This window comes from Gopherus flavomarginatus, chromosome 1, assembly GCF_025201925.1.
Source record: "Gopherus flavomarginatus isolate rGopFla2 chromosome 1, rGopFla2.mat.asm, whole genome shotgun sequence".
Lineage (NCBI taxonomy): Eukaryota > Metazoa > Chordata > Testudines > Testudinidae > Gopherus > Gopherus flavomarginatus.
The window spans coordinates 78,649,093-78,677,073 of NC_066617.1; the positions used below are offsets into that span (position 1 = coordinate 78,649,093).

The window sequence follows — 27,981 nt, forward strand, 5'->3', positions numbered from 1 at the left end:
TCAAACAATTAATAATAATTAGTATCTATGTAGCACTTTTCGTCTTTAAATAATTTTAAAATAAACTGGTTAGGCCCCACAAAAAAACATGTTGGCAAAATATGATTGATAAACTATTGTCCCCATATTTAATTGTTGATATTTATTTTAAATGTAATTCAAGCTAAATAATAATTAAATATATCACTCAATCCTCAGAAGATGCCTGCAAAGTAGGTAAGTATTGTCATTCCCATTTCCCCACTAGGAAAAATTGAGGTAAAGAGATTAACTGACATGTTCAAGGGACTTGCCACTGCATCAGAGACAAGATAATGAACACTTTTAAAGGTTGAGTAAGTACAAATTCTGTAAAGTCTTACTCATGAGCATAGTCCCACTGATTTCAACCTACGGGGTTAACTACAATGGAACATTTTATGTGATTAAGGTTTCCTGAGGAGTGTACAGATTTGCAAGACTACTCCCCTAACCATATATGCTACTGTTTGCGTGAGTATGGGTGCATATGAGAGAGAGAGAGAATATCTACCAGTATGCAATAAAGAAAATTGGTTACATAGGACATTATTTTAAAAAAAATGTGCAGAATCACCTGCACTTTGGGGCATGACATTAATTAAGACAAATAAGTATTCACGAACACTATTTTGGAATTAGGAACACTTTAAATTGTCACAGAATGTCACAAAAATAAAATCCAGATAAACTTGACTACCAGAAAGATGACCCTTCCTATTTTATCCATTGTATGGAATACTGACAAAATAATGTTTGTAAATATGGTATATTTTCTTACTACAATATTAGCAAATGATCCTCATAAAACAAGTGTTTTAAGCCTATGAAGAATATTACCATATGTATATTTATTCACATTTTCCCTAGATATGGTGAACTTTAGTAACATATGCATATGTGCACATCAGAGGAATACATAATTAACACTGATGGAACACATGGTTAATAATTTACAAATCAGAAATTTGGCAATTTTTATCATTAATATAACTAACATTTGCTGTTGAACATCTATCTGACCCAAAAGTGTGCACATTATGAATCTTTCAGGTAACTTTGTAATGACTGAAATTTATAATTTCTCTATATTCTAATAAACAAAACCTATTTATATAAGAGGTCATAACCAACATGATTTTTATATTATTAAAATAAGGATGAGGAAGACTGTCTCTTGTGTTGAGACAACATCAGGTTACCTGGAAGTTCCCATCATCTGGACAATTAATTTCTATTAACTAAGCACTCTTGTTTTAACAATTGTTTATAAGAATTTTTTAAACAGCTCTGGTTATATATCATAACTCAAACCTGAAATCTCAATATCAGGTGATCAAATTTGTGTGAATAGAGCTGAACCAATTAACTGTGGGTTTGCATCACATTCATTTTCACTTGCATTCTTTGGAACATACATTTAGAAGAATTTAGTGTAAGATTCAGATTATCTAAATATTGCAATACTATAGTTCCACAATGTCACTTCTTATTTAAAATAAATAAAAAATGCAGTCTGTGTATGGGGCTCACTCCTCAAAGCACATCCTCATACAAGCAGTTCCAAAGAAGCGAATGGCACTTTTTGCATGAGTACAAACTACACACCAAATTAGGAGTTTGTAGGATTGGGCTTTTACACTGTCATTTTGATCAGATTACTTTACAGCGATAGAAAATGTAAGGTTATGAAGAAAAGGGACCTGATTTTGTTCTCAGTTTCACTGGTAAAAATCAGAAATAACTCCTTTGAAGTCAATGGAGTTGTGCCAATGTAAAAATGGTGTTACTAAGATCAAAGTCGGACCTATTTAGTCAGTTCTAATGTGTTTTTCAATCTGAAATAAGCTTGTGGGCTCACATGGATTTATAGAACAAGCCACCATAGATGTAGGGTATTGTCTAGCAACTTAGTTTTTCATTTATCCTGTTTTTCACATATCACGATTCTGCAGGACACTGCAAAATCAAATAGTGTGGACAATATAAAGCATTAACAAAATGTTCCCATGATACTGGAATGCAAGGGAAAATCTCAAACATGTTGGTTTTTTAGGGTCATTCTCTTTCAGGAAAGGGTTAAGATATGTTTCTGCCTCGTGCATTTATCCATGTTCATCAAAGTATTTCTTTTGTTCAACTCATTTCTTCTAAAGCAGTGGTTTTCAGCCTGCAGTTCATGGATCTCTGGGGTTCCACAGACTATGTCTAAAGAGTTCGCAAAAGGTGACTCTGAAAATAAATTTTCAGATCTCAGAAAAGCATTCTGTGTTTTCTGATCAAAAGTGTGTAAATATCCCCAGCAAAAAGTCAAAAGCCAGAAGCGATGCTGTTACCATACAAGCCCACAGTTTAGTGCCCTTTCTCACACCGCATCACATGATGGGCCAACCATGTGCAACTTTTATAGGTGAATTCTGTTCTATAGACCTGGGACTTAACTCAGCCCCATACTAAATTAGCCTGGATTAGCCTTGGGTGAAACTCAGCTGCTGCTAAGGCACCCCCACCTCAGGAATGCCCCTACCAAGAGTTATAACACTGAGCATTGTAATGTAGACACACCCAGGCACTGGAAAGTTTAGGATACAGAAAGCCCCAGCAAACGGTCAAATAGATTAAGATAAGCTCTAAACAGTGAATTTATGCTGACCATCTGCACAAACAAAGAAGGTCATAAATAAATTACAATTTGGGCACGAGAGTTAAAATATAAAAAAGACTTGAGCAGAGAGAAGGAAACATAGGTGCCAGCGCATAATTGGTTAAATTTTGACACCTAGGGATGTGGGATAAGGTGATAGGTTTAGCAACGTTAAAGAAGGTAGCTAGTTTTAACCTATGTAATGTAAATGAAAAACAATGCTCTTTGGGAACAATCTCCGGACTGCAGTTCAACATCAAGCTGCTGGAACTCTGTCCCTTCTGCACGACCATGACGTGCCAAGGTATCATCAGCACCACCAGATGATCCTGACTGGCCATCTGGTGAAGTTTGTTTGTATATTGGGAGTGCTGAGCATAATAGATTTGCTTGGCATATATATCCTGTGTGTGTTGCTAAATAAATAGATATTTAGAGCACAGTTGTGTAAGGCTCTTTCACTGGTAAAAGCAGCAAAGAATCCTGTGGCACCTTATAGACTAACAGACGTTTTGGAGCATGAGCTTTCGTGAAGTGGGTATTCACCCACGAAAGCTCATGCTCCAAAATGTCTGTTAGTCTATAAGGTGCCACAGGATTCTTTGCTGGTTTTACAGATCCAGACTAACATGGCTACCCCTCTGATACTTCACTGGTAAAAGGTTCTGCAGACCTATAGAGCCCTGGGAAAGGTCAGGTACTTAAACTGACCATTTTTTCCCTGAGCTCTGTGGGTAAGGTCATATGCTTTACACTCCAAGCCCTTGATAGGGAAAGGTGGGGTACCTAAAATAACCAGGTCACACCTTCAGCCCTCAGTAGGGTATAGGCGGGTTGCCCTAGATTTTTGCAAGTAACAGTTCAGTCAGTTTTTCCATCAGACTTCTATGGTAGGGGTCTGTGGACCACAGGTTGAATTTCCAAATGGGTCTGCACCTCCATTTGAAATTTAAGGTTTGAGGATGGAAGTGATCACACATATGCAATACATTTGTGCAATGTGATATTTATCAGCTATGAGAATATTCAGATACTTCTCTTTCTTCCCTTTGTTTCCAGATTTTTAAATGCTTTTTTTTTTAAATATAATGTTCCAAGATTTATATACATTTCAGCTTTAATGTTAAATCAAGTATACAGTAATAATGGGGCGGAGGGTTGTTTGTTTGTCAGTTTCCTTTTTAAAGAAACTACTATAGAATGAACTTGGGGCTTAGTTCCCATCAGCATCTCTCTGTCTGCCTTGCAGAGCCTGGAGAAGCTTTTGTCATAAACAGACAGTTAAGGGTTAATTCCTCTTATCTGTAAAGAGTTAAGAAGTTCACATAGCCTACCTGACACCTGACTAGAGGAACCAATGGGGGAACAAGAGGTTTTCAAAGAGGGAGAGAGAAATCAGTCTTTTGGCTCTTCAGAAAAGTTTTGTGCCAGAGTAAAGGATCCAGGAATCAGCCACCTAACATTTCTTAAAATTAGTAAGTGTTTAGAGAAGGAATGTATTCGATTATGTTTATTTTCTTTTATGACTTCATTTTGCATAGAGGGAGAATCAAATTGGGTTTCTTTGTGTAACTAAAGGTTTTTGCCCAGAAGGACATCATCTGTGTTTTGAATCTGTTCTCTGTGAGAGTAGCTTGCATGTTAATCTCACAGAGGTATTTCTTTCACCCTTTTTCTTTAATTAAAAGTCTTCTTTTAAGAACCTGATTGATTTTTCCTTGTTTTAAGACCCAAGGGTTTTTTTGGATCTGGGTTCACTAGGAATTGGTGGGAGGTGAATCAGTCTCAATCCTGCCAGGAAAAGGGGGATAAAGACTGGGGAAATATTTGGGGGGAAGACAGAGTTTCCAAATGACTCTCCCATAAACGTTTGTTTAAACTATTTGCTGGTGGCAGCTACTAGAGTTAAGCTGGTAAATAAGCTTGGGGGTTATTCATGCAGGTCCCCACATCTGTACCCTAAAGTTCAGAGTGTGGGGGACACCTTGACAGCTTCATAGCTCTGGAAGGTCCCAGCCAGTCCTAGCTGACACTTCTCTGTGGGGCTGTGGAATTCTGTAGGTTCACAGACTCCTAGTTCCCATTGGCTTCAACTGACTTGTGGCTTTCTTGTGCTTCTGCAGGTTCCTTCAATTTCAGGCTCCTCCTTGTTTCATCTGTCCTGTAAAGCTTTGGAGTAGTTTGGATATCCAGATACCACAATGATGGGTTTGGTATAAGAACCTAAATAAATTAGAACAGAGTAACCAGACCCTTAGCTCTTCCTGACGCACCCTGCCCTGTGGAACTGAGAAATTTGTTAACTTCCATTTTGTCTAAGCCGTATCAATTTAGCTTCAAATTTGGTCTTCAGTTCACATATATTTTCTCAACTAGATCTTGTGTGGAGATGGTATTGCAGCTGGAGATAGTGATGAAAATCTGACCTTTCAAGTTTGTATTGTTAGGTCTCTTGTTCAAATGATTTTATGTCTGTAATTTGAAAGAACTGGTCTAGGTGAGTTGATATGAGATGTTCTGCACCCATCTATTTCTAAGTGTCATGAGAGGAGCTGAATAGTAAGCATGTGGTATCAGATATGTTAGTCCAAGTAAGGAGGTTGGGATGGCTAAATAACTGTTTCCAGATTAATGAGGTTTGATTAACCCAGATCTTGCGCATAAAGTATAACAATAATAATTAATAAAACCACCAAGCTATATATAACATTTTTCATCAGTAGATTGCAAAGCAATTTACAGAAGTCAGTATATTTTGATCTTTTTAGGGCACAGATTGCATTTGCCAGGAAAGTGGGGTGCTTACAGTGAGCTCCACCAGTTCATCTTCTCAGCTTCTCCCGATGCTTCAGCTGCTACCCTATTCTCAAGACAGCCGACCTAATCGGCCACCACTTCTGGCTCTCCTAGACTCCTTGGCTGAAAACTGGACTCTAGCTGTGGCTCTCTGATCTCCTCTCACATCTATCCTAAAGAATGATGAAAGGAGGACACACGGTAATCCACTTAATTCACCCTGTAGAAAAAGATGAGCAGCAAGAGGTATATGTAGGTAGATCTCAGCAGAGCAGGGAATTCTGTGCCATCTTGGAAAAGTTTCAGTTTCCACAGCTGCACAATTGCAGGCCCTGATTTACATAAAGGCAGCAATTCACACTTCATATCCATTGTTTCAAACTCTTTGCAGGTTCAGATTGGCACTGGCTCACATTCTCAGAATCACCATCACAATTATAGAGGCTAAAAAATTAACTTTTTTAAAAATGAAATTCAGAAGCATAATTTTGCAGTGAGTTCCATGGTCCCAGAATCCCTAGGGGTCAAGTTAAGAGCTTTTGTTCTCTAATGTTTCCAATGCTGCCTTTGAGATATGTTTGTGGTAAAATTAACTACAGCCCACATAATCAAAAAGATTACAAGTATAAAATTTGGCAGCTAATTCAGTCAGAGATCAGATCAACAATATTTTCCATCAATATGGTCTAATATTGCTAACTATTTACACTGATCAAGGTTGGACTTAAGTGTTGAAGAATGCCCAGATGGTTCACCGGTGCTCCACATCATACAGCAGTGAGAAGTACATACACATTTTAATACAAAGAATTTCATTTATATAAAAATATCTCTGTGCCCTGAAGCTACATGAGAAATGAACACTAGCCCCTACACATTGTCTGAAGTAAAACAATCTCCCTTCTCTTCAGCAGCTTAACAAAATGCCCTCAAAATGCACCCAATTGAAAATGTGAATAAGGCAATCAAGCCAATCACTTTAAAGTTAAAGTGAATCAAGTACTTGAACCACGATAAAAAGGGTAAGGTGCACACTAAAAGCTCTCAAAGCTGTGCTGCTTACTTATGAACCATAATATTTTAGTTACATCAAATACAAGTTTAGTGTTAAAAAGAAAGTTTGGGAAGTGCTACAAGACAAATCTTGAGAAACTAGAAAAAAAAATCCACACTAAACAGGACTTCTAGGATTATCATCAGAAAAACAACATCAACATAAATCCCCACAGTCAAAAAAATCCCTCATTCTGAATACCCAGGACCAGCGTGAAGTAAGATAATAGTTCTGAGTACAGAAACATGAAGACTCTTAAAAGTTTAAGGTGTATTAGCAGCTATCATCATAAAATGGTATCCCCTCCTCCATTAATATTTATCTCCACTTTTGCAGCCAGACAGCCCAAATGTAGGCTTTCTAGTTAGCACTGATTAGTAATTACCTTTAAACACCTTACCTTCCAGCAGCTCCCATTGGCCTGGAGCGGCGAACCGCAGCCAGTGGGAGCTGCGATTGGCAGGACCAGCGGACGGGGTAGGTAAACAAACCAGCCTGGCCCACCTGGGGCTTTCCCTACCCAGGCGGCATCCCATGTTTGGGAAACACTAATCTAGATCATCCCTGACAGGTATTTGTTTAACCTGCTCTAAAAAACCTCTAATGATGCAGATTCCACAACCTCCCTAGAAAAATTATTCCACTGCTTAACCACTCTGACAGTGAGAAAGTTTTTTCCTAATGTCCAACCTAAACCTCCCTTGCTGCAATTTAGCCCATTGATTCTTTAAAAGTTAACAAGAACAATTTTTCTTCCTCGTCCTTGTAACAACCTTTTATGTACTTGAAAACTTATCTCCCCTATCAGTCTTCTCTTCTTCAGACTAAACAAACCCAATTTTTTCAACCTTTCCTCATAGGTCATGTTTTTTAGACCTTTAATCATTTTTATGTTCCTTCCTCTGGATTTTCTCTAATTTGTCCACTTCTTTCCTGAAATGTGGCATCTAGAACTGGACACAATACTTCACTAGAGGCCTTATCAGCATGGAGGAGAGCAGAATTACTTCTTGTGTCTTGCTTACAACACTCCTATCCCAGAACGATGTGAGTAACAGTGTTACACTGTCGACTCATTAACTTGTGATCCACTATAACCCCTAGATCCCTTTCTGCAGTACTCCTCTTCAGGGAGCTATTTCCCATTTCGCATGTGTGCAACTGGTTGTTCCTTCTAAGTGGAGTACTTTGCATTTGTCCTTATTGAATTTCATCCTATTTATTTCAGACCACTTCTCCAGTTTGTCCAGATCATTTTGAATTTGAATCCTATCCTCCAAAGCACTTGCAATCCCTCCCAGCTTGATATCGCACACAATGGCATAGAGAGTACACTTATAAAGTTTATCTAAATCATTGATGAAGATATTGAACAGAACCAAACCTAGGACTAGTCCCTGTGGGACATCAGTTGATAAACCCTTCCAGCTTGACCGTGAATCACTGATTATTCCTCTCAAGGAATGGTTTTCCAACCAGTTATGCACCCACCTCATAGTAGCTCCATTTGGTTCTATGTCCCTAGTTTGTTGGTGAGAAGGTCATGCGAGACAGTATCAAAAGCCTTACTAAAAATCAAGATATACCACTTCCCCCATACACAAGGATTACTACCCTGGCAAAGAAAGCTATTAGGTTGGTTTGACATAATTTGTTCTTGACAAATCCATGCTGATTTTTACTTATCACCTTATTATGTTCTAGGTGTTTGCAAATTGATTGTTTAATTATTTGCTCCATTATCTTTCTGGGTACCAAAATTAAGCTGACTGGTCTGTAATTCCCCGGGTTGTCTTTATTCACCTTTTTATAGATTGTAGGTTTCACTTCTGTACTTTTTAAGATATTATATTATTGAAAAGTGAAAGAATGTGTCTGGGAAGGGGAAATGAGAGGAAGAGTCTGTCCTGTCAGGTTTTCAAGCTGAAAGTAAGTCTGTCTGGCACTGGGAATCAAATTGTTTGTGGATCTAGGCCCGTTTAGTTAAAATATTAACTATTGTACATTATTAGTTTTCTCTACAGCAGAGAGGACACAGGATGCAATTGAAACATTTTTTTTCCTGTTTTGAGAGATACCAGTGCTATTTCACATTTTAAATAAAGGAAATCTCTCTAAGAATTTTTCTAAATAAAAGACATTTAAGTACAACCCTGTATATTTCTCTGGAAAATAAATAACTCCAATTAGAAACCCAAGGCTGAACAAAGCCATACACCTGTGAACTATTAAAGATCATATCATTAAGTACAGTACATGACCTACACAATCTCTCTTTTCATACACATTTAGTATGTCACACACTAATTTACAATGCATCTAGCCAACTGACATATTCTAGGTACATATGCAATCAATCATGGAGATATATGCAAAGGATTGACAATGTGATGAAGTCACATTTTAAATCAAGAAAATATAGTATTTTTACAATTATAACTAAAAGAAGACTGGTATCAGAGGGGTAGCCGTGCTAGTCTGGATCTCTAAAAAGCAGCAAAGAATCCTGTGGCATCTTATAGACTAACATATGTTTTGGAGCATGAGCTTTCGTGGGTGAATACACACTTCCTCAGATGCATGTAGTGGAAATTTCCGGGGGCAGGTAAATATATGCTAGCAAGCAAGCTAGAGATAATGAGGTCAGTTCAATCAGGGAGGATGAGGCCCTGTTCTAGCAGTTGAGGTGTGAAAACCAAGAGAGGAGAAACTGGTTCTGTAGTTGGCAAGCCATTCACAGTCTTTGTTCAATCCTGAGCTGATGGTGTCAAATTTGCAGATGAACTGAAGCTCAGCAGTTTCTCTTTGAAGTCTGGTCCTGAAGATTTTTTGCTGCAGGATGGCCACCTTAAGGTCTGCTATAGTGTGGCCAGGGAGGTTGAAGTGCTCTCCTACAGGTTTTTGTATATTGCCATTCCTAATGTCTGATTTGTGTCCATTTATCCTTTCCCGTAGAGACTGTCCAGTTTGGCCGATGTACATAGCAGAGGTGCATTGCTGACATATGATGGCGTATATTACATTGGTGGATGTGCAGGTGAATGAACCGGTGATGGTGTGGCTGATCTGGTTAGGTCCTGTGATGGTGTCGCTGGATGATCTGGTTAGGTCCTGTGATGGTGTCGTAGATATGTGGGCAGAGTTGGCATCGAGGTTTGTTGCATGGATTGGTTCCTGAGCTAGAGTTATTATGGTGCGGTGTGCAGTTACTGGTGAGAATATGTTTCAGGTTGGCAGGTTGTCTGTGGGCAAGGACTGGCCTGCCACCCAAGGCCTGTGAAAGTGTGGGATCATTGTCCAGGATGGGTTGTAGATCCTTGATGATGCGTTGGAGGGGTTTTAGCTGGGGGCTGTATGTGACGGCCAGTGGAGTTCTGTTGGCTTCTTTCTTGGGTTTGTCTTGCAGTAGGAGGCTTCTGGGTACACGTCTGGCTCTGTTGATCTGTTTCCTTATTTCCTCGTGTGGGTATTGTAGTTTTGAGAATGCTTGGTGGAGATTTTGTAGGTGTTGGTCTCTGTCTGAGGGGTTAGAGCAGATGCGGTTGTACCTCAGTGCTTGGCTGTAGACAATGGATCGTGTGATGTGTCCGGGATGGAAGCTGGAGGCATGAAGGTAGGCATAGCGGTCGGTAGGTTTTCGATATAGGGTGTTGTTAATGTGACCATCACTTATTTGCACCGTGGTGTCTAGAAAGTCGACCTCCCGTGTAGATTGGTCCAGGCTGAGGTTGATGGTGGGGTGGAAGCTGTTGAAATCGTGGTGGAATTTTTCCAGAGTCTCCTTCTCATGGGTCCAAATGATGAAGATGTCATCAATGTAGCGTAGGTAGAGAAGGGGCGTGAGTGGACGAGAGCTGAGAAAGCGTTGTTCCAGGTAGGCCATAAAGATATTGGCATATTGTGGGGCCATGCGGGTGCCCATAGCAGTGCCACTGATCTGGAGATATATATTGTCATCAAATTTGAAATAGTTGTGTGTAAGTATAAAGGCACAGAGCTCAGCAGACAGTTGTGCTGTGGCATCATCAGGGATAGTGTTCCTGACAGCTTGTATTCCATCTGTGTGTGGGATGTTTGTGCAGAGAGCCTCTACATCCATGGTGGCTAGGATCGTGTTTTCTGGGAGGTGACCAATGCATTGTAGTTTCCTCAGGAAATCAGTGGTGTCACGGAGATAGCTGGGAGTGCTGGTGGCATAGGGTCTGAGTAGAGAGTCTATATATACAGACAGTCCTTCAGTGAGAGTGCCAATGCCCGAGATGATGGGGCGTCCACAGCCTCAGAAACCACCCTGATATTATCATCAAAGAGGCTGATAAAGGAGGTGCCGTTGTCATCATGAACAGGTCTGACTACCAAAAGGAGGCCGCCAGACAACTCTCCAATACCAAATTCTACAGGCCACTTCCCTCAGATCCCACTGAGGAATACACTAAAACTACAGCATCTACTCAGGACACTCCCTACACTAACACCAGAAGAAATCAACATACCCCTAGAGCCCCGACAAGGGTTATTCTATCTACTACCCAAGATCCACAAACCCAGAAATCCTGGATGCCCCATCATCTCGGGCATTGGCACTCTCACTGAAGGACTGTCTGGATATATAGATTCTCTACTAAGACCCTATGCCACCAGCACTCCCAGCTATCTCCGTTACACCACTGATTTCCTGAGGAAACTACAATGCATTGGTCACCTCCCAGAAAACACCATCCTAGCCACCATGGATGTAGAGGCTCTCTGCACAAACATCCCACACACAGATGGAATACAAGCTGTCAGGAACACTATCCCTGATGATGCCACAGCACAACTGTCTGCTGAGCTCTGTGCCTTTATACTTACACACAACTATTTCAAATTTGATGACAATATATATCTCCAGATCAGTGGCACTGCTATGGGCACCCGCATGGCCCCACAATATGCCAATAGCTTTATGGCCGACCTGGAACAACGCTTCCTCAGCTCTCGTCCACTCACGCCCCTTCTCTACCTACGCTACATTGATGACATCTTCATCATCTGGACCCATGGGAAGGAGACTCTGGAAAAATTCCGCCATGATTTCAACAGCTTCCACCCCACCATCAACCTCAGCCTGGACCAATCTAAATGGGAGGTCCACTTTCTAGACACCACGGTGCAAATAAGTGATGGTCACATTAACACCACCCTATATCGAAAACCTACCGACCACTATGCCTACCTTCATGCCTCCAGCTTCCATCCCGGACACATCACACGATCCATTGTCTACAGCCAAGCACTGAGGTACAACCGCATCTGCTCTAACCCCTCAGACAGAGACCAACACCTACAAAATCTCCACCAAGCATTCTCAAAACTACAATACCCGCACGAGGAAATAAGGAAACAGATCAACAGAGCCAGACGTGTACCCAGAAGCCTCCTACTGCAAGACAAACCCAAGAAAGAAGCCAACAGAACTCCACTGGCCGTCACATACAGCCCCCAGCTAAAACCCCTCCAACGCATCATCAAGGATCTACAACCCATCCTGGACAATGATCCCACACTTTCACAGGCCTTGGGTGGCAGGCCAGTCCTTGCCCACAGACAGCCTGCCAACCTGAAACATATTCTCACCAGTAACTGCACACCGCACCATAATAACTCTAGCTCAGGAACCAATCCATGCAACAAACCTCGATGCCAACTCTGCCCACATATCTACACCAGCGACACCATCACAGGACCTAACCAGATCAGCCACACCATCACCGGTTCATTCACCTGCACATCCACCAATGTAATATACGCCATCATATGTCAGCAATGCACCTCTGCTATGTACATCGGCCAAACTGGACAGTCTCTACGGGAAAGGATAAATGGACACAAATCAGATATTAGGAATGGCAATATACAAAAACCTGGAGGAGAGCACTTCAACCTCCCTGGCCACACTATAGCAGACCTTAAGGTGGCCATCCTGCAGCAAAAAAACTTCAGGACCAGACTTCAAAGAGAAACTGCTGAGCTTCAGTTCATCTGCAAATTTGACACCATCAGCTCAGTATTGAACAAAGACTGTGAATGGCTTGCCAACTACAGAACCAGTTTCTCCTCTCTTGGTTTTCACACCTCAACTGCTAGAACAGGGCCTCATCCTCCCTGATTGAACTGACCTCGTTATCTCTAGCTTGCTTGCTAGCATATATTTACCTGCCCCTGGAAATTTCTACTACATGCGTCTGAGGAAGTGTGTATTCACCCACGAAAGCTCATGCTCCAAAACGTCTGTTAGTCTATAAGATGCCACAGGATTCTTTGCTGCTTTTAAAAGAAGACTAACTGTTGCCACAATGCATCAGACCAGGAGACTGAAAGCCTCAACAACACTTAACAGGAAAACAAGGTGGGAGAGGCAGTATCTTTTATTGGATCAACTTCTGTTGGTGAAAGAAACCAGTTTTTTAACTTACGCAGAACTCTTCTTCTAGAGCCCGGAAGAAGAGCTTTTATAGGTTTCAAAGCTTCTCTCTTTCACCAGCAGAAGTTGGGTAAAAGATATTACCTCTCCCACTTTGTCAATATGGAATCACCTGGAGAATCCAATGGAAAATCATGTAATTCCAAATATTCATTGTACAACCCATGTCTGAATAACTAACAGGGAAATAAAGAACATTCATGCCTGTTTCCCACCCTTTATCCCTCCAAACATTTAAACAAATTTAAAAGTACTTCAAAAGTAGTGCTTCTGCAATCCCATCACTGCATGATGCTAAAACATGGGAACCAAAAACTGGAAGTGACCAGAAGCTGGGTGATTTGTTTTCACTTTTTCAAACTCAGTGAAAAGCAAAGAGTAAACAGTATAAATGGTGGACATTAAATTAGATTTTTAAGGTATTAATAACATTGATAAGGAAATTTGTTTTTAAAAATAAGCTGTCATTTTAACCCAACAGCATCCCTATGATTTGATGTGTACACAAAACCAGGACAAATGGTGACACCACCCCAAGTGTTGGGACCACTCCTTTCCCCTAAGTTCTTGAGTCCAGAAGTTACTGCCACATTGGGTTCCAAAATTCAACAACAATATCCACCAGCAAAGGGGCATTTTTACCACATCTAGTGTGGGAACTGTTTAGCTAGATATTTATGTAGCATCCATACTCTTGATTTATTGTCATGGTATCTCCCTCTGCCTCTTTTTCACACTGACAACATCAACTGTCATCAACTGTCAACCCAACCTTCCGTTATAAACCTTCATGCTTTCTCCCATGCCACCTCTTACGTGTGGGAGAAGTTCATCATACACAACTGCAAAGCCACTATACATTGTCCACCTTCAAATTTCTCCTTAAAACTCACACATAAAATGGCAATGCCTAGGTAACTTGTGGCAGTCGCTATTGCTTATTATGCTGTTTGTTGACCTGTTCTCCCCTCAGCTGTTTATTGCCTCCATCAGCTTCCTCTCATTCTTAGATCATAAATGCTTTGGGATCCGCCTTTCATTATGTTGGAGTAGGATACCAAACACAACATGGTCCGAACCCCTGCAGATGTTAGCCAAATACAAATGATAAGGAATAATAATGGTATCTGTAGAATACCATGAACCAGTTCCTGGCTTCTGTCTCACATCCTTTGTACCATTTCAAAGGGATGAGAAAGCCATCTTGATAATCAACTTTCACTTGTAAAAGGTGTTTTTTTCAATTTTTTAAAAAGTATGTTATTCTATTAGTTTGCTGATTTCTTCGTGCAATCCTGAGATGATTACTCCAGTACTTTGTCTGATGCAATGAGAGTAATGGAGTATGCTAAATGAAAAAGCATTGAGAGTACTTGTCCACAGCTTGTGTTTGAGCTGGGGTTTATAATATATTTACTAATCTAAAGAGATGGGTATCTTTGGCACATCAACTCTATTGTTGTAGATTTTAGTTTTCTTACAGGAATATGGAGAACAAAACAATAATTAGGAATACAGCAAAATGGTGGCCATTAATACCTCACTGAATAAACAGCTGTAAATATAGGTTAAGTCTTTACATTGTTAAAAGGGTATCTCTATGTACATATTAGAATTCTGTGTGCATCCGCTTGACTAACATAAAACCGTGTCCAGATGTTATTACAAGAATTTGTAATGGAATAGTGTGGAATTAAGTCAGACAAGCAGACTTCAACAATAGAACTTCAGCATATAAGCCATTTTTTAATTGCATAGTAGCACCGGCAACCTACTTAAACCTCTTATGCTGGAACCAAATGACACAGATTTAGGTTTTGATATTTAATAACAACGTATTATCCCATCATCCTTCTTTGGTAACCATTTAAGTTTTTCAATTCCATCTGATTTTAAGGGATGAGCTACTAATAAATACAAATTTAATATCTCTATCAACAAACAAACAAACAAAATAAGAGTGTGACCAAGGACTACCATGAAAAATCCTCCATTTTTTTACCCAATTTTATTTTGACCACACTAGAAAATGTATTAATAGAGATTCATATATCAGCTAAAAGAATAAAATAATGGAAAGACCATGTTATCAGATTCTCTCTCTTAGCTTTTCCATAAAAATAATAAATGGTTAGAAAAACTAGATTAAAGCCTAGCATGTTTATGTTACTGTTTAATATTTAAAAGAACAATTATTGTAAATGGGTTTTTCTAAACAAAGATCTGCACTGATTGTGAAACTATATCAGCTTTAAATAAAATATTTTCACTGCCAGTTGCAAAGCTTATAAAATGCTGAGAATTACTCAAACCAATTAAATTAGGCAATATACATTGTATGTTTGACACTTTTCCAGATCTTACCTTTTGTAACCAAATAGCATTTTCATAAGCTTCATTCACATTACACATGAAAACTAGTTAAGAGATAAACTAACAGCTATGATACTGTCAGCAAAGAGTAGCTTATACAAGCTACTTCAAATTCTGTTTTCTTCAAAAACTTTGGATGCTGACATTTTCCCTAGAGTGACTTCTAATGAATAAAGACACATGATAAATAAATATCTATCCAACACTACAACAGTTTTTACCATAACTAGCATTAAAACATACTAAAATGTGAATCAACTCTAAAATGCTTTGATAAAAAAAGAGAATTATAGGGTTTATGGTTTCTCGGTGACATCCACATCACATCTGCTCAGTTTCGATAATTTTTCTAGCTTTCAGCCCTTCAGAATTAAACTAGAATTCAAAAGTCAAGCTGGATTACTACTGGGTCAAGGAACAATAATAAAGAATTTGCAACTAGAGTTTAGTTAATAATAATGTTGATTATATGCCAGCTGCAATATAATCTACCCTCTCTTCCGCAGAGCCCAACTGTCTCTACAGCTCTAAAGAGTAATGAAAAATTGAAAAACAAAAAACATTTTTGACACTAAGGTACATATAAGTGACACAGAGTGTCTACTGGAGCTACTTGGGTGAGCTGGAAGTCCCTTTTCTGAGCAGCAACACTTTCAATTGTAAATGTGATCATTATTCCAGCTCCAAAATTATGGCCATGTTAAACTAAGATTAGTTAATGATACACTATCCCTATTGCCCCCTTTCACCTCCCTTCCCAAAATTCCAACAATAGAACTTCCCCTCAATCCTTCTAATTAGGGGTGAAGTTTTACACACTACAGAATAGGCAACAATTCCACCCCATAGCTCTGCAGGAAACCAAAGTCATTTGCACAGTGGAACAGGTGGTGCTCTGGGTTTCTCCATCTCAGTTGTCTGAACCTCCTTAGGAGCTATGCTGGTAGGACTTCTGCAAACTGATGCCACCCCTGGGACACCACTACTCAGGCTGCATTAACTTTCCAACAATTCTTCTGCAAGTATCTAATGGAGAAATGTGCAGCACTCTGCCCTACAATTCCCTCTTACTCTCTTCCCATCACCAAATATCCCTTGGATGGAGAAGAGCTCTACCCAGAGTCTCAGAGAGTGAGGGGGAAAACAGTGCTGGGGTGATTTCTGACCCCATTTCTCCATATTGGGAGAGGATACCTGTGTGGAGAATCTCCCTCTATGCTGAAAAAAAGGGAGCAATAGACTTAATCATTCCCCATATTTTAATACCATATCATCATGTTCTTTGCATTTGCCTTGTCCTGTCAATCAGGGTCAGAGGCTCCTGTTCTTCTCAAGTGCATCTTCCAAGCTTCCACCAACCTTCTTCATGTCCTTTTTCAGTGTCTCAAACCATCTTTGCCTAGGCCTTCCTTGTGGTCTTTGTCCGATGACAGCTAACTCTTGTTCTCTCTGGCAAACATATTCCACACCTTGCTATCTCACATGATCCAGCCATTTCAATCAATACTCCCTCAGCTTTTCTATTATGCAGGCTATCTGCTTCCTGGCTTATACCATTTCACTGCATAGCTTATCAGCTCTCATTTTACCCAGCTTCCACTTCAGCATTCTCATTTTGGCAATGTGAAGTAGTTCTCTCTTCTTTATTGGCCAGCATTCTAATCCATACATCATGGCTGGCGTAATCATAGTGCGTACACATGTTGCTTCTTAGTTTACTTGGCATATTCTTATCACAGAAAATTCCTGCCAAATCCTTCCATTTATACCAAGTACCCATCCATTGGCTCCTAACATTTGCATTCATATTACCATCATGGTTCAACACTGAACTGATGTATTTAAATTGTGGCACAGACTTTAACTCTATACCATCTAGATTTACTGGCATCTTGTTGCCCCTCTCAATGAAGCAGCACATGTATTCCATCTTTAGTTAGCTGATTTGTAAGACACTTTCTTCTCATGCAACCCTCCATAGTTCTAGGTCCCTTACCAGTTCATATTTATCGTCACCATACAACAAAATGTCATAGGTGACAAGCATGCTCCATGGAGCCTCTCCCCTAATCTCCTGCATCCAGGTGTCCATCATAATCACAAATAGGAATGGGTTTAATGCTGATCCTTTTTGTAAATCTATGCTCACAGTGAATGACTCACTGTAGCTGCAGCTACTTATCACTACTGTTGTGCTACCCTCTATATATCCATAGTAGTCTGAACATATGTCTCTGGCAGATTGTGTTATTGTAGCCACCACCATAATAATTCTCTAGGAACTGTGTCATAAGTCTCCTCTAAATCCACAAACACTAAGAGCAACTCCTTGCATTTCTCCCTGCACTTCTGCAATATTATGGGCTGTTAACATTGCATCCATTGTTGACCTTCATGGCATAAACCTAAACTGGTTGTCACTTACTTGATGCTCCAGCTCTTCCCAAAATCTTTTCTCAATAATTCTTTCCAGTCTTTTCATCATGTGCCTCATTAACTCAATAGGCGAGTAGTTAGTATATACTTGCACTTTTCCTTTATGCTTGACGACAGGGACCAGTGTGTTCTGCTTCCACTCATCAGGCACTTTTCCAGTATGGAGAATTAATTTGAAAAAGTTCATCAGCAGCAGCACTTGCACATGGTCGAATGATTTAAATGTCTCAATTGGTAGTCTGGTCTCACGGCCTTTCCATGTGTCATCATCTTTAACACTGTCTCAGTCTCCATCATGGTGATAGGTCTTCTGAGGTTGTTGCATATGCATACTTCCCTCAGCAGTTTCCTCATGTTTTCTTTATTGACCAGTTTCTCAGAAAATTATTGTCACCTCTCAAAGGTTCACCATCCCCCACCAGTATTTTTTCATTTTCATCTTTGACACATTTCACAGCTTCCAAGTCCTTTGTGCTTCCTTACCTAATCATGGCTAATCTATATATTCCTTTTTCCGTCCTCCATTAGTATGTTGCTATGATACTTCTTCCTTTTGCTTGGCCAAAGCAACTTCTGTACTTCTATTTGGATATTTTTCCCAAAACCTCAATGGTATCATCATGGTCAGCTTGGTCATTGTCCAACCTCTGTAGAACCTCAACCCTAAATTTCAGACTAACTTCTCTCTCTGTGGACCTCCACCACATCCTTTTGTTCCACAACTCATCTCTTGTCCCTCAGTGGCCTTTTCACCCATGCACAAGAGTTCCATGGAGATTGCTGCACAAAATAATGCAGGGGGAAGGTGGGCTCAGGCACGACTGAGTTAGAGGACATGAAGCTGGACATTGTGGTGTGGATAGAGGTGTAAGTTCACATAGGTGTACTGGAGTGTTTGGGGGTGCAAGGAAGACAAGTGAGTGCTGAAAGACCCTAGAGTAGTAGGTGTACCTGAACAATGGGTGGGAGTGTCTGGGGAGAGAAAGATTGGTATCTGGGGACAAGATACAATTGACTGGTACCAGGAGAAGCTGGGATTTAGCTGTGGGGGGGCCCAAGGCCAGTGCTGGGTCCCCTTAGCTCTGTCCTCACTTGCTCTTGCTGCCGCTCCTGCCACTGCTGCTGGAAGTGGAAAGCCTGGAGTTTGATGGTTGCTTCTCCTTCAGCTGGCAGTAGCAATTGTAGCTCATGACATCTCAGTTGGGCTGTGAGAATCTGTAACAGAGCTGTCAAATGCATGACAAGTTGAAGATTTTACTTGGTCAGACCATATCTCCATCTGGACCACCACTCCCTGTTCTTCAGGTTCGCTGAAGTCCATGTCATAAGATGGAAGACTCAGCCCCTACCCATAGGAACAGGGAAGCAAACTTTTCTTTGAAGCAATAAGGGCTAGAAACACTTTTTCTGTTCAGTAGAAAGCTTAGATTGACATCATCATGTGACTCTAGGAGATGGACTCTACAATGTTTATGCCTTAATCCATCTCTGGTCCTGACCAGCTGTGGGAGAGGACTGCAGAGGGCTGCTCTGCTGTTGAATTAGAGTAGCTTTTGCAGAGGAGAGCCTCAAGATGGGGATAATTCCTTTTCTCATCCTCACAGAGAGATACACAATGCAATAAGTGCATGTTACTTGATAGAGAATAAACCAATATATATGTAGAGTTGGAAGAATTAGATATTTATTGATAATTGTCTATTTCACCATACAAAACCACACACAGCAGATGAAAAAATATTTCCATCAATAATAACTAAAATTTACAAATAGGCAAAGTGAGAAAAAAAGCTGCTTGAGGACTTAGAGTTTGGTTTAAGGATATTTACTTTGTATATTTTGAGATGTAGGGTTGACAATTTGTGTTTTAACGATTCTAAAGCTTTAGCTTTTTGAATCTCAATGTCTATTGTCATTAAATAATTATTGTCTCACTTCCCCATAATTTCCTACAACTGTTAAAATTTAAATCAATACAAATAAAAATGCTTAAATTAAATATCTGCAAACATTGTTAAAAATAATAATTGAATTCTGACAAGTTATTTATATGGAAAGTTTGGCAATACTTAGTGTAAGAAATATGTCAAAGATGAAAGACAATCAATATTACGTTTGTTTCAAGCTGTCTCCTCTTAAGTCCGGAGCATCCCCTGTTGTACTAGTATATCCTCTGTGAAATTCACATGTGATAAACCTAATGAGACAATTGCTACTAACAAACAGCAACATAATGTACTTGGATAAAAATGATCTGGCTATATATTTATTAAAAATCCATCATTTGAACATAGTACCAGGAGAAGCATAGAGCAGAACAGCCAGACACTCAGAATTTAGGTTTATCCAGTTCTGTTCAATGATAGATCCCAGGGAGAGGGGAAGTGCTGAGATGATTAGCTTGAGCACCAGGGGAACAACTTTACTGTTAATTAACAGCTTATGGACATCTGCAACTTCGCTAGTGTTAAGTATGCACACATCAGGTTCTAGGGAAAGATCTCTAGCAAGAGATCGAGCAAGCTGAGTCATATTATCCTACGCTATTCTGCACATCAGTCTGTTGGGACTGAGGACATATTGTGATAAATCCCGCGCAAACTGCACTACTGCAGGTGAAAACATCAGAAACACTATGGATTACAGGCTTAATGCATGCATTCTGAGTTTTGATACATAACCATATCTCTGATCTTTCATTCTCTCTCAACACCAGTAGTACTGCTTACTCATTTGCTATACCACAAAGATGCATAACCTACTAAAGTAGTGGGTTACATGTGGATTTTATAGATAGCATAGTCAAACAGACTGATGTGCTGATTCCTTCTGAGTGGCAGTGTTACTAAGTGGCTAAGAATTGGGCCTGCCATATCAGAAGTATGGCTTCTATTCTCGGTCACCATAACCTCTCAGTGGGAGCGAGGCCTTACCCTGTAACAAGGGCTGTGAGGGGCAGACAAGAGAATTAACACTAGCCAGTAGAAGAAGTGAGATTTTACAGTTTCCTGGTTCATGGCCCACTGCACTTGCATCTTTGGCAAAGAGTATTTTGGTGGGGAAAAGCAGCAGCAGCTGCCACCAAGAGAATCCTATTTGTCTGTGTTGTGTCCAATTTTCAACTGTGTGTGGCATGTTTAGGTGAAATGCGAGGGCAGTGGTGATTTATTGTTGAGAGATTTTAGCAACAAGCCTCTAACAAGCCCTACTGAGACTACACAGATGGGAAATGACACAATTTAGCAGTTTAGGATTCAATCAAATCTAAAATTCCTGACAAAAGTCAAGTTTTGTGCAAAACCTGACAGAGTTCTTGAAAAAGAGAAATGCTTAGAAAAAATTGTATAACGTAAAATAGTTCAGTGATTTTAATACAGGCGTCACTATTATTCCCCCTGACCCTCGTACAAGGTGGAGTTTCTGTATAAGAATGATGCTTTACTGAATTGTTATTATGTGAACTCTGCTTGCCATGGCTCTAGGCTGTTTGAAGGAGCCCTTGAACCCAAACACACATCAAAAGATCCTTAAAGACAGAGATGAATTTGTATATTATCATCTTGAACACTGTGTGTGTGCTCTGAATAAGTATTAGTCAAGGATTATATTGTGCATTAAAGCCACACTGTAACATGAAGACTCCAGCAGGGGTACCAATAGGAATTCTGTACAATTCAGTCAGGCTCTTTGGGAGTACATTCTGCACCGGCACTGGGAGAAATGCAGTATGAGCTCTCTTCTACAATCATCAAACTCCCCTAGATGTCCCATCCTGCCTTTTTGCTACTTCCCTGGAAGCACTTATGCAAGGGTGGTCAAAATCAGGCACCAAGTTTATTAAACATAGCAGACATTCTGGATTGTAAATTTAACCTTATTTTGCATATTATTCGTTGTCATTTGTAGTGAATACTATGGATGCAGTGGAACAACTGAATAATACACTTGACTATTATGGATCTGTAATGAGGTAGTGTGGGCTCCCTCTGAGGCTTGCCTCACCTCTCCTGCCGGAAGTACATCACCTGGACAGAAAGTATAAAGGGTGAGGCCTCCTGCTCAGTTGGGTCTGAGATACAGATGGATCCTGCTCGCTCACTGACCCTGCTGCTGAGCCCAGCAGCGCTTTGCCTGCCAGGGAACTTGCTTCTGCCACAAACCTGCTGGGAATGCCACTGGCCACCTACACAGAGGAGACAGAGGATGCCCCACTGATCCAGGTACACCTTGTGGAGAGGGGAGAAAGTGGCCCGGGACAGTTGGACTCAATCTGGCTGTAGGTCTGCCTGAGGCATGGTCCCTGCAATTGGGATCCCCGCTGACCCAGTGGTGGACCACTCCACCACTCTTAGGGACCTGGGTTCGGGTCCAGTGTAGTAGGGTGGGGCCCAGACTTCATCTGCCACACCTCCTGGGGTGGCAGCCTCCCCTCACCAGGTCCAGTGGCCTGTGGTTATCAGTTGTCCACCAGAGCTGGGATGCCTGACCCCTGGGGTTTGCTCTGTCTCTGCAACTAGAGAACAGAACACTGGAATTTGCTCTGTCTCTGCATCATGAGATCAGGGCTAATTGACTACTGGCTTTGCCCTGTCTCTGCATCCAGAGATCAGGGCTGATTGACTCCTGGGTTTGCTCTGGCCCTGCAACTAGAGTCCAGAGCTAATTGATTGTGGGTTTTTCTCTGCCTTTACCTCTGGAGGCCAGAGCTAATCGACTAATCCATTTGCTCCTCGCCGACTGAAGGACCTGGAGCTACTTGATGCCTGTGTTGCCTCTGGGCCCTGGTGGCAGGGCCCAGAGACCATAGACTAAGGGTACGTCTACACTACTCACCAGATCAGCCAGTAGTGATCGATCTATCGAGGATCAATGTATCGTGTCTCATCTAGACGCAATAAAATCGATCCCTGAACACACTCCCCGTCGACTCCGGAACTCCACTAGGGCAAGAGGTGGAAGCAGAGTTGACGGGGGAGCAGCGGCCGTCAATCCTGTGCCGAAAGGACGCGAAGTGAGTCGATCTAAGATATGTCGACTTCAGCTACACTATTCTTGTAGCTGAAGCTGCATATCTTAGATTGATTCTACCGCCCCACCCCCCAGTGTAGACCAGGCCTAAGGTATGCACAGCCTCGGCTTGAAGGGCCCAAGAGCTATAGACAGTTGGCTGCTTAGATGCTAATGCCTAATGCTAATTCCCCTGATCCTAGGAGAAGACTCCGATGGCATAGTGAGGCAGTGTGGCCTCCCTCTGACCCAGAGGGGGAGGGACAAACGCCACACCACTACAGGATCCATAACAATGAAAATGTAAAGAAAGTCTTTGTGAGCAGTAGTTATTGGCCACATATGGCAATTTATAAATACATTGGTAAGAAACGTAGCTTTTCCATGGGGGAACAAGATGAACAAATAAAAGTCGAGCCAAAAGCTTGCTCCATCATGCCTGCCTCCATACAGCTGGTACAGAGTGCCCACTCTCCCATCTGTCTCAGTCCAGATATATCCATTTGGGAGATTTAATCTATATATAAACACTCATACGCCCCTGTCATGGGAAGAGAACTGCTATGAGAATTCTATTATTACCCTTGTGTGTGCACAGTTCCAACCCTTTCTTTATTATCCTAGATTCCTATCCTCTTTTATCTTTTCTTTTTCCTTTTTTTTTTTTTTTTTTTTTTGTTACTTTCTGCCAGAATCACCTCTCTAGTGTGAAGAAGTCTAATTAATGGATGGAAGTAAACGATGCCTCTGAACTGGCTAATAAGCATCAGTGAAAGACCAAACCAAGCTCTTTATAGGTTCATGATGACACTTGCATGTCACAACTCACATTTGGCCTCTAATGGCACAATGCCTACATTAACAATTAAAAGTTGGATTCTCAGTTGGACTGCATGTAGATGCAAAGGTGTATAGAAAGTGAAAAAAATAAAAGAAAACCATCTTACATTGCTACACAGTCCAAATGGATCTTTAGTCCAGGCACATAGTAGCAGGCTGGGTACTTAGAGCTCTCCACATCCACATTCTATCTTGAGCCTCTTAGGAAGCAGTACCAAATCTATGGGACTTTTAAACTTTAGTTTGGCCATAGTGTGTATGTAAATAAAATGAAGAAAACTGTTGGACACCTATTAATTTACATATACTTGTTTAAATATATTCTCCTCTTTTAACAAATACATTTGAAATTAGCTTGCCCATAACTGATGCTTTCAGGCTAGATCATAAGTAAACAGTAACTACTCCTTTAGTACATTAGAAACACAGCAGTTGAAATAAGGGAGAAGTTAAAATCACTAGCCTAATATTTGGCTACAGTAGTAAGAAGGTTATTAAGATGAAATAGTTAGTACAAACAAATAAGTGTCTTTCTTTAGTTTCCACAGTATGATTTTTCTAGCAATGAGTATTCTATACAAATTAAAGTGAGAATCATTTATATTATAGAATCACAGAATATCAGGGTTGGAAGGGACCTCAGGAGGTCATCTAGTCCAACCTCCTGCTCAAAGCAGGACCAATCTCCAGACAAATTTTTGCCCCAGATCCCTAAATGGTCCCCTCAAGGATTGAACTCAAACCCTGGGTTTAGTAGGCCAATGCTCAAATCACTGAGCTATCCCTCCCAACTTGTGCCCAGGAGTGCAAAGGGAAGGAAGAGTATTTTCTGTTAGCAAGTGTTGCGAAGGGAGGAAACATGCCAGTCTACAGAACTCTTTACATTGGTTCAAATTTTGGAACATTTCCCTAGTGTAATTAAATCAAAGTGCTTACTTTACTCCAGTGCAAACTACTAATGAACTGGTACGTCATTGGTGCAAGTAGGCATTATACTGGTGTAACAATCTGCGAAGTCACACCAGTTTAGTGAAGTATGTCGACATTAGAATTTGCCCAACGGTCACTACCAGTTATTATACTGGAACAAGTTCTCAGATCGGGACAGGTCTGAAGACACAATGTCTCCTGAGTGCTAGGGAATGCACTGGTCATCAGCTATCACTGCATCTGTATAACCTCACCAGAGGGAACATGTCTGGGTGGTAGCATAGAAGGACTGCGTTTATCTGTTGTACAGGTATGCTGTGCACACATTAGCACAGCTTTCCCACCATATTCTCTGGTGTAATAAGATCTGGAGGCACTGTTAGCTTACTCTGCCTTGCACTCCCAAAGTACAAGCCTCCAAACTGTAGCGGCTTGTGTGTCACTGCACATAAGGGAGGAGGAAGAGTTGCCCTTCATCTTCTCCCTTCAGTCATAATTGGATTCATCATATAAATGAACAAATCTCCAACCACTGTGACCTTATCTTCATCTAGATCTCCAAAAAAGTTGACATATCAGGCTGTTTAGATTATTATGTAACTAGTAAAAACATGGCATGTATTAATAGACTAAGACAAGTATGTTTTTACAAGACTAAATAAAATCTGACTTTGCGCTTACCAATTATAGCATCTTCCCACAAAGCCACTAGAATTACATTAGTGTCAGCAAATCAATTATTATGACCCCAGTTTTCCATAAACCTATAGGACATAAAACCCAGTCAAAGAACTCAGCCTGTAGGACTTTGCACCATGGACTTAGCTAACTGGTGACATTCCAGAAGGTTTACAAAAATGGTACAAAATTCCTTTAGCATCCAGCAGGTTCCTAACTTGGTAACTCAGCAAACTTGGCGCAGACATACAAATAACGTACATGTAGCAAACAAAAGATTTTTTTTGCATACAATAAAGTAACTCAAAAGAAAAAAACAGATGTACTATATTGTGACATTATATTCCATATTCTTTATGAAAATAAGCTTGTGGTAGTAATATGACATAACTAAGAAATGCTTTATGCAAGATAACTCTTGTAAGGTATCATTGGAAAGGTTATAATTTACTGAATATAATTATCCTATTTGTATGCATATATCATTTCTGTATCTGAAATTAGGAATATTGAGTATGTAGCTATATTTCAACTATGTTACTTGGTGTGACGCCCCTGCTAACACTTCAGGTACAACAATGAAAGAGCTGGACTGTGCTGATGGCCCATTAGCAAGAGACAATGGACTGTAAAAGAGCTTAGTCTTCCTGTGAACGTGTGGGTCGGCCTGTGAAGAATGGCTACGGGGGCCCTGCAGAGGCATGTGACCAAGTCACCTGATACTGGAACACATCTTGAATTCTGTACTTCTCCATGAGAAGCTGGGGGGGTGAGGGGAAACAAAAATTAGGAAATAAAAGACTCTGCCTACTTAAGGGTGGGGAGTGAGGTAATCCACGTCTTCAGTTCTGCCCTGCTACCCCACCCAAGATGACTGCTGGAAACAATTAAGATTGAACTGGGGGAAAGAACTGGACCCAGGCTGGAAGGGCATCTAGCCTGTGAAGAAGATTATTAGAACCACATTTAGTGTGAGAACTTACATGTAACCAGTTTTTTTAGTGTATTAAGCTTAGTTTGTGTGCTGTGTTCTATTTTCTTAGTAATCTGCCTTGTTCTGTCTGCTACCTCCTTAATTAATTAAAATACACTTGTTATAGTTAATAAATTAATTTCTGGTTTACAGTATAACTCTGTTTATGTGATTTCTAACTGGGGAGGTGAGAAGTTGTGCACACCCTTCTCCACATTGAGGGAAGAGGCAAATTTCATATAATTTTGGGTTTGTACTCCAAGTGGGGGTGGACATCTGGTGTTGTGGCAAGCCCCTTAAGCTGGGCTTTCTCAGAGCGGATCTCTGTCTCTCTGTGCAGCTAGCTGTGGCCCAGCCTGTGTGCCTGGCTGGAAAAGGCTGGGGAGCCTAGCCCAGCAAGACCAGGTAATAGGGGGCTCAGGCTGGCAGAATAGTCTGACTCAGTGGCGTCCCAGGACACCAGGTGACATCCAGGAGGTCCAACCTATCACACTATATAATACATTGAAAAGTAACCATTTGACATAAGGGACTCTAAAGTGCATAATAGTATGTGCTATTTATAAAACAAACAGTCTACTCATTGTATAAAAATACCACCAGAAGTTACATTCAAACAATGTAAAGTGTGTGTTCCAGACTACAAAAAGTATAGAAATTAAAAATATGTGCCAACCAAGAGTTCCAAGCACATATATGTACCTTTTGTGATATCAATACAAGCAAAATGGGATGAGATCAGGATAGAGGTCATCTTCATTTTGAATTTTATGCCAATAACATTATTTATCTTTTGTTTGCTGGTTTCATATGATTAGATTTCCAACTGAAGGAGATGATTTTACCTTTAACCAAAACAGTTTCTTCTTCTTTGGTTTAGCAAATACACCCTGTGTATTTCCAATGACAACATTTTTTCGTAATATTAATGATTACTTTGATACTTGAAAAGCAGCAGAGAGTCCTGTGGCACCTTATAGACTAACAGAAGTTTTGGAGCATGCATCCAACGAAGTAGGTATTCACCCATGAAAGCTCAGGCTCCAAAACTTCTATTAGTCTATAAGGTGCCACAGGACTCTTTGCTGCTTTTACAGATCCAGATTAACACGGCTACCTCTCTGATATTTGATACTAAAGTATCTCCTTTAGCATGGTCATCTGTACTAGATGGAGTTCCATAGGATCTCTCGTGTGGAGAACCTGCAAATGCTCCAAGCCCATTTGGCAGATGTTGGCTCAGGTTTAAGGACACTTGCAAGAAGGATTTTTAAAAACTTTCAACCTTGATTCCACAAGGTTGAAGAATCAGCTAACAACACGCTATACTTGAGGGCTGTGTTGATCAGGGTGCCAAAGAGACATGGTTAAGAGACAGGAAGTGACAAGAGTAAAGAGGAGAGCGAAGGAGGGCTCAAGTGCTAATAGTATGCCAGCTTTATCTTCTGGCCTTGTGCCTTACACTTGTGTTACCTGTGGCAAAAACTGTGGCTCAAGAATTGGACTTTTTTTAAAGCCACTTGCGACGCTATAGCACTATACACAGTAACTGAACCAATTTGGCACTTCCACCATCATCTTCCAGTCATCAGTGAGGAGTATCTCTACCCAAAGTAAGCAGCAAACTACCTGACACTAGAAAAAATTGTTACATTTAAATGGTGGCAAACAAAATATCTATTATGTGTATGTTTGATAAGAATACGATCAAAAGCGTGATAATATTATCACAATCTTTAATAGCCCTTTATGTCTGATTTAAGCAGAAA

The 27,981-nt window shown here is 40.5% G+C and overlaps 1 protein-coding gene across 9 annotated transcripts in view; it reads right to left on the reverse strand.

The window, feature by feature from the left end:
* The window catches only part of PPFIA2 (PTPRF interacting protein alpha 2), a 655,361-nt gene that overhangs the window by 380,891 nt on the left and 246,489 nt on the right, over window positions 1-27,981 (reverse strand). The gene's annotated exons all lie outside the window — the stretch shown is intronic.